General features: G+C 42.3%; 1 long non-coding RNA gene across 1 annotated transcript; it reads right to left on the bottom strand.

The window, feature by feature from the left end:
• Window positions 1-5,280: 5,280 nt before the first annotated feature.
• On the bottom strand, window positions 5,281-6,756 carry LOC121443235. The gene is made up of 3 exons (XR_005973642.1): window positions 6,571-6,756; window positions 6,342-6,429; window positions 5,281-5,533 (listed from the first exon to the last, which is right to left on the bottom strand). It is a non-coding gene; the product is annotated as an uncharacterized LOC121443235 (long non-coding RNA).
• Between the last annotated feature and the right edge of the window lie 1,106 nt (window positions 6,757-7,862).

Below are 7,862 nucleotides of genomic sequence, written 5' to 3' on the forward strand. Positions count from 1 at the left end.
TCTTTTGTAGATTTTCACTGTGCCATCCTTGAAATGGTAACTTGAGAACCTATGCAATGTTTATAAAGAGAATCACAGTAATCCCTCTCAATCCTGAAATGTTGTTCAGCATTCCACAATTTCTGAACTTGCTATACCTAACCCTGAAACCCAGCCCCCCACTTCAAAGTCCAGAAGTATATTCTGTCTAGAGAAGCCACTGGTATGTTTTTACCATGCACTTAAGGCCAACTTAGACTGCAGAAGGCTCATCAGGCATGAATATGATGTATATGTCACCAGGTGATAGGGGTGAGATGAATTGTCTAAATTCATATGCATGCGAAAGTGTTAAAAAAAAAACTCTGCCTTCAAAAGCAAGGTCATCGTACATCAAGGGACAATTTTTGGAATACATGATCTACTCACCAACTCAAACTGTTTGCTCATTGGTCTTAATTCACCTAACACTAAAAGGTAACTAATGGGTCCTCTGCTTTTAGAATACTTCATTTCCTAGAAAGTTTGTATACTGACTTCTAAATTGTTGCAACGAATATATTTTATTCTTTTACTTTTCAGCTTGGATGTCCCTTCTTAATTTAGATTGACAGCATTTGTTCTTCAACTCATAAAACGAAGCATTTATTGGAAACTCCTCCTAGCTGTGGCTTTTCTGACTCTCAGGGAAACCCATTGAGTTTGGGACTGCAGGTCCTCAAACCAAATTCCTTCCTTTCTCCCTCCCTCTTCAGCTGCTCCTCTCCATTGTTGAAAACACACATAGAGCACATCTTAGAGCAGTCGTGCCCAAACAGGGACAAATTTACCTCCAGAAGACCATCTAACCAGAGGCACATGTGACTGCCACACTGAGTTTAGAGGCGTACAGAGGCCGGGTCCAGAACAATCGCTGAATGTCGTGCACTCAGAGGACAGCCTCCTCACTGGCCAGCACCAGCAAGAGTTACACAGCCCAAGATGGGCATAGTCTCAAGATTAATAAACAAACGACCAAACAAACCTTAGTTTTACGCAATTTTGTGTAGTGTTTACCTCTATACCCCTTGGCTTTATTACCAAGCTCCTTCAAAGCATTTTCCCTACAGCCCTCTCTTGACGTTTCCTCCTTCCTAATCCGCTGCAGGCAATGTTCTTCCCAAGTCACTAACCACCTCCTCGGGAGGATCTAATGACCCAGGGGTCACCCTCCGGTCCTTATTGTAGTTTGATATCTCTGTTGAATTTAAATGTCGATCATCTCCTCCTTATAATTTATCTTGACAAGTTTTCATGATCGTCACCACCACAGCCACCATCATCAATGGCCATTATCACCACCACCATCATCACCAGGCGTGAGATTCCCCTCTGTATGCTATGAATAGGTTTTATTACCATTGGTTAATAAAGAAGCTATTTCGGCCAATGGCTTAGCAGAGCAAAGCCAGGTGGGAAATCTGAAAAGAGATATAAAGAGAAAGTAGGCAGAGTCAAAGAGACACCATGTAGCTACCCCAAAAGAAAGGGAATCTTACCGGTAGGCCACAGGCTCGTGGCAATACACAGATTGATAGAAGTGGGTTAATTTAAGATGTAAGAGCTAGCTAGGAATATGCTAGCGTCACTGGCCAAACAGTGATGCAATTAATATAGCTTCTGTGTGATTATTCGGGTCTGGGCGGCCGGGAAAGGAACGAGCAGTCTCTGGTTACAATCATCGTCAGTCCCATCCTTAGTCATCACAGTTTATCATCAACATTGATCACCTTGATCACCTCCACCATCATTCCCATCATTCTCACCACTGATCAGCACCGCCATCACCATCATTACCTGCACCATAAATACCGTATATTGCACTTCATTCTGTTTTCCTTTCCATTCATTTTTTCATGTTTTCCCTGCCCAAAGAATCACTAATCTTTCTGCCTCCTTAAGGTACTTCCTATCCTAGAATTTGCCAGTAAGTTTTATAGTACAATAAGAGCAATGTCCATTTGTTCATTCCTGTGCTAATTCCCTCATGGCATAGTTCTACTTAAACAGGAGTATTTGTAGAACGAGTGAGATAATGAATGAGTGACTAAGCAATGAACAGAATAAATGCAGAAAAATATCCTGTGAGGTTCTTCCTAGCTATAGGGGATATGCCTAACACAGCATCCGTGAGATACTGACTGTATCTGTTTACTCAAAAATGCTTTTATGTCTTTTAAGATGCTGCCCTGTGCTGACACCCCTGTTTCCATGACTACCTCTCTATCTGTGCTGATGCCTCTTCTTCCTCTTGTTGTTTGCCAGGTAGGAGTGCTTGATGGCAGGCATGTTATTCACCCCCTTGCTCTCTACTCTCTTCCCAGCATGCTTTAGGGTCCCACTTGAGTGTTGCAATATCACAGGGTTCTTTGTGTCACCTTGTGTCTGTAGAACCCCTGCTATGTTATCCATGACAGGTGAAGCACCATCTAAGTCAGGTTTTGAGGCAGAAAAAAGCCTGAACACTTTCAAAAGTTATGTTTCTGGCTTGGATTTTGTTTTTCTGTTTGTTTTAATTCTTGTTTTTTTTTTTTTTTTTTTTTTTTTTTTTTTTTTTTTTTTTTTTAGAGCGCCAGAGCAACAGTGAAGAACACAGCAGTGATAAGATGTAATGTGGGTAAAATTTTCTCCCCATGCTTACAAGGGGAAAGAAACTAACAAACAACCTGAGATCCCTTCAGCTTTCCAGTTCTGAGATTTAACGATCCTACACTTATGACTAGATAATTGTGTGTGCCGTCCCTGAAGAACACCTTCATTTACTTTGTAGTGACTCCTGTCCTTGCCTCATTTCTGGGGTTCCCTGCAACCAATTCTGATTCCTACTCACTTGAGAAAGCAAAGGACCTATTGCTGCTTCTGTTTTTAAAACAGTGGTCTAAATTTACCATTATTCAAAACAAGAAAATACAATTTTAACTCAAAGTACTAAGAACTGACAGGGAACGTATGTGATATCCCACAAGGGAAAACACAGGTGTGGAAATGGTCCCATTGGCTTTGAAAACGATGCCTTCCTCCTCCTCTCTACCACTCGGCCATGTTTTCTTCTTCACTGATTTTTCTATCTACACAGTCCCCAGTGGTGGCCAACGGCCAAAAGACATCGCATACAGTGTATTTCCAAGGAAGGGTTGAAAGAAAAGTGATTTCTGACTAGAAATAGCAGTCAGAAGACAGACAAAGCCAAAGGCTCACATCCGTGTCTGTGTGCACGGGTCCGCCTGTTTGTGGCAGGCATATACACAAACCTGTGGCATCTGAGCTGTGGGGATGTCCTCAGGCATCACATGCTGTCACATCTTCCAGCTACACATGAACCCAACGAGTCATCAACAAATGAGAGACAGAGAGAGTCTGAAGATAAAACAATTTTATCTATTTATATAGACAACTTTAAAAAAAAAAAAACTTTTTTGAGAAAAATAAGCAAATACAATAAAGAAGAGTCAGTTTGCCCTCCCTGGAAATTGCAAAGCATTAGACACTTGCAATGAATTGTTTAATTAGTTAATAATATCCTGTATTTTATTCACATTTGCACACTGATCCAGCGAGTGAGGGAAAGACATTTGGAAGCTGCCTTGAACACGAACACGAGGGGAATTCCACAAAGAAGTAGAGAGGAGAAATACTTCTCTACTTCCGACCTTATCCCAAGGAACCAATAGTTGCAGTTTTTACCTCAGATTCCTATTTCTTTTCCATTTGACACTGCCCTCCACACTCACAATTTCCCACGCTAACGACTGAACACTGAGATGAAACAAGAGGTATGGAATTAATATTCTGCTTAGAGGATTTCTATATTTATCCTACGACACCATAAATTTAATTAATTAATGAATTAATCCAATTGTGACCATACGTGGTTGGATTATTGTGGACTGTGGACAAACTTTCAACCAAGAGGGAGGGACTGACGGAGGCCACCTCCAAAGCACAGTTCACAATCTTGTGCAGGTTAGACAAAGGAAATTTAGTGCTGATTTGTAGGTTAAAAAAAAAAAATCACCAAGCTCCTAGAATATTTGGAAGGCAATCTTGGCCATCTGAGCAGTTCGCATATTGCAGTTTAAGACGGATGCTGAGAATTGTCTGGCTTGCAAAATTGTCAAGGGACTAAAGGACTTAATCAACCTTCCTCATTTTTATCTACAGTCAATCTGAGCTTATTATTACCAAACCACTCAAGTGATGGCCTCTGATTGAATAGAACATTCCACAGGGAGCAAGGCAAGAGGCCTCCCCTCCTCCCTGGAGTGGCGAGCCACAGACTTTGCCATGTTCTCTCTTCACCTTCACCCTCCATAGGTAGAAACTTAAAAGCCATTTTGAACATTATCTCATTATCCCTTCACTTTTGAACCAGGAGTTGATTGCCCTTAATTTACAAGGGACACTGTTGAGAACTAAGCCAATTTCTCTGGTCACATGCAGAGCACTCGCTGCTGAGCTGAGAACCCACCGGCAGCCTTGGGGTCAGGATTCAACCCTGGCTTTAGCATTTACATAGCATAATATTACGGGTTAGGTCCCTCTCTCAGCCTTGGAAAACAGCAAGACGCCACGGACAAACAATTGTCCTTTTATGAGCACTAAAAATCCTTCTTAAACTAAGAGTGGTTGTTTCTGAAAGAGAAAGAACAGCCAGGCATTCAGATACAGCATGGTTTTATTTTATTTGTTTTTCTAGTTGGAGAGCTCTGCTGTTGACTGCTAGCCCAAATCAATCTGCATTCCTCAAAGAGACACACTAAGGTAACCCTGACTGTGGTGTTGACTTTGCTGGAGGCAATGGCCCAAAGCATTAGTAATTAAAGCCCATTTAAAATTAATTTAATTTCAGGATCTCCACGAACCCATAAAATCAGACACCACTCAAAATAAACAGCTAGAGATGCAGTTCTGAAACCAATGATCTCCAAAATGAGAAGACAGACGTGAGAAAGACGGAAAGGAGTAGGGAAGACAAGGGCGAAGCGGGAGGAAAGAGGAAGGGTCCAGCGTTAGTCTCCTGGGTCCAGCCCTTGCAACCTTCATTTTCAAAGCGGCATTGGTTCATCTATTCATTAATAATTCAAGTTGCTAAAAGACCCTTTCTCTTGCCACTTCGGATAAAGCCAAGCAGGGAAGGGCCATTTGAAAACACCTTTCTGGGTAAACACTGATTTTGTTCACATTTCTCAAAACAGATCAGAGTTCACAGTGGCTCCTGTCTTAACTTTGCAAAACATTATGCAATCGTTGTTTGTAGGGGAATATTGTCCGAACCTTACGTGGTCAAAGATGTCCACTACTGCTTGTGACAAGGGCTTTTGGGTTATCACATGTCAGGAAACTAACGGAATGGTCAAGCTCTAATTTTTAAATTGTATTTTAACAATGTTTCTTTGTTTTGGAGACAGAGGCATTCTATGTAGCCCAGGTTGGCCTCAAACTTAGAATTCTTCTGCTTCAACTTCCTGGATGCTGGATCACAGGTGTAAACCATTCTATCCAGTTAACTCGACATCTGTAAAGTAGATATTGGGAAGGAATAGAAGCACAGCTTTCTAACGGCTCAAACTTCTTAATTTTTTAAAGAAATTTCATTCATTATTACCATACTTACAACATTTACACCACTCCGTACCCCCGTCCAACTCCTCCCATGCCCTCCCAACTCCCTCTCAAATTCATGACCTCTTCTTCAATTATTGTTAAGTGTGTGTGGAGTACGGAGGTGATTTAGTGGGAGAGAGAGAGTAAGCAAACCTGCTGGGTCCTTTAATGTGGCTTGGATATGTGTGTGTTTAGGGCTGACCACTTGGGGCTAGATACCCATTAGGGGCTCATCCCTAGAGAAGACCGAGTCTCCCCCTTTGGGCAACCATTAACTGCTGTAGCTCTTCATCTAGGGGTAGGGCTTTAGAAATGCATATTTTAAATTAAGGATCAGAAGGCCTACTCATGCAGACATGAAAACTCTGTCTTCCACAGCACACAGCAGCTTAGGGGTTCAAACAAAAGAGCTAGAGATGGAATAGGCATGCAGGAAGCACGACACACGGAAATGAAGTGTTTTCTCTCTCTACCCAGCCCCTTGCAGAACACAGCTGTTTCCATCAAGCAAACAACCTAGTCCTGGACAGAAATTTGCCTCAAAAAAGTCTTAGGCTGTTTTCAGAACTCTATACTTCAAAGACATCCTCTTACCAACGGCGCTCATCACATCCCACCGGATCACGTGTAGTGGAGACAGATGTTGGTGCTAGTTCTTGGAAAGCCTCTCTTTACATCACCCCTTCTAGCAGAACAATATAAAACACCCCATTTCTTACCATTTATACGGTAGCTGGATGGTCAGACCTGGCTCAAATGACAGCAGAGAGAGCTGCTTCAGACAACTCAGCTCCCTTGTTCCTTCATCTATAAAGGGGAATAAGAAATTTCCCAGATCATTTTACTTATAACAGGGCCCAGTATTAACAACGCTCAGAAACATTCAGCATGACCTTGTAGAGACCCAGGTAGTCACAGATGGCCCTGCCATGTCCCAGCTCTACTTACTGGCAATTCACCTTAGGTTCGTGTTTCTGAGCTTCTATTTCTTCCTCTCTTTCAGAGAGATTCTGTGTTGGTTAAATAAAGACAAATGTTTGAGACTGGCTCTAACTTTCCGAGGCACAATGATCATATCCCAGTGATAGAAACTGACAAGACATTCCCAGTACATGAAAACCAGCCCATCTTGGCATCTCCCCCAACCTAGGCCAAATGTGTTTATTAATGCAATCTAAGGCTGTGTTTAAACACGTGCACTCTTTCTGCTACTCAGAACTAAGATTGTGAAAGGGGAAATACGAGCTTATCACTCCACTGGCTCTCCTCCATGCCTACAAGTCAGTAAGAGCAAAATGGACCGTCAGTGGTAGAGTTAGGTGGGGTGAGCAATTCCTTTTGTAGAAAGAACTGGTGTAATTCGCTTTCCCCTCTGCTGGTGGTCTATACACCGCAGCATCATGCCTGCTTCCCTGCCCTGTGGGGCTTGTGCCTTGAATAACCAGTGACCATGTGACCTACCTGTTTGGTTGGAAGCCTCACTCCAGCCCCCTGGCATCCATGTATACGAGGAGTCTGGAATGTTTGGCTAGGGGTCAAAGCCCACTCCTGTGGAAGTGGCCACAATCCAGATTCCACATCCAAGAAAGCCTGCCAAATGGTGGCCCCTCCCCAGGGAGGGTCAAGACCACTCCCACAGGCTATTTAAACTGCCCCCAGAGAATGAACACATGGTCTTTCCAGATCTCCACCCCGCCCCATGTTTTCCTGGGGCCCACCCGGGAGAGCGCTGGCATCCATTAAACCTGGGCTTCTTCTAATTCGGTCTGATTTGGTCTAATCTGGATTATTACATCAGCAGAGAGGTTTGTTGGTCCAGAAAAAACACTAACTACTCTCCTTTCTCCCAGATGACCCTACAATAGCCTCTGTTGTTTGTCCACACAGTTCCCGGAGAAGTAAAATTATCTGTCATCAAACTCCAGATTTCAAATTGAAAAGATGACTAAACCACCTCCCATGAAAATGATAATATATGTATATATGCATATGTATGTGTGTATATATATATGAGCATATATATACACATTCCAACAGACACCCATGTGTATATACACCAGTGTGTGGTCACATAGATTTTTTGTTCATCTATAAAGGAGGGACTTAGACTAAGTAGCCTAAAAATCATCCTTCAAGCCTTTGAATTCTGAAATTTTGTAATTGCATTTTTCTCTCTCATCATTCCATATTTTTCTTGATAAAACATACTTGTGAATTTGTGGTTTTGTTTGTTTTGTGAA

The sequence above is a fragment of the Microtus oregoni genome, unplaced genomic scaffold (genome assembly GCF_018167655.1).
Source record: "Microtus oregoni isolate MIOR12 unplaced genomic scaffold, Mior012 000103F_ref0000194, whole genome shotgun sequence".
Lineage (NCBI taxonomy): Eukaryota > Metazoa > Chordata > Mammalia > Rodentia > Cricetidae > Microtus > Microtus oregoni.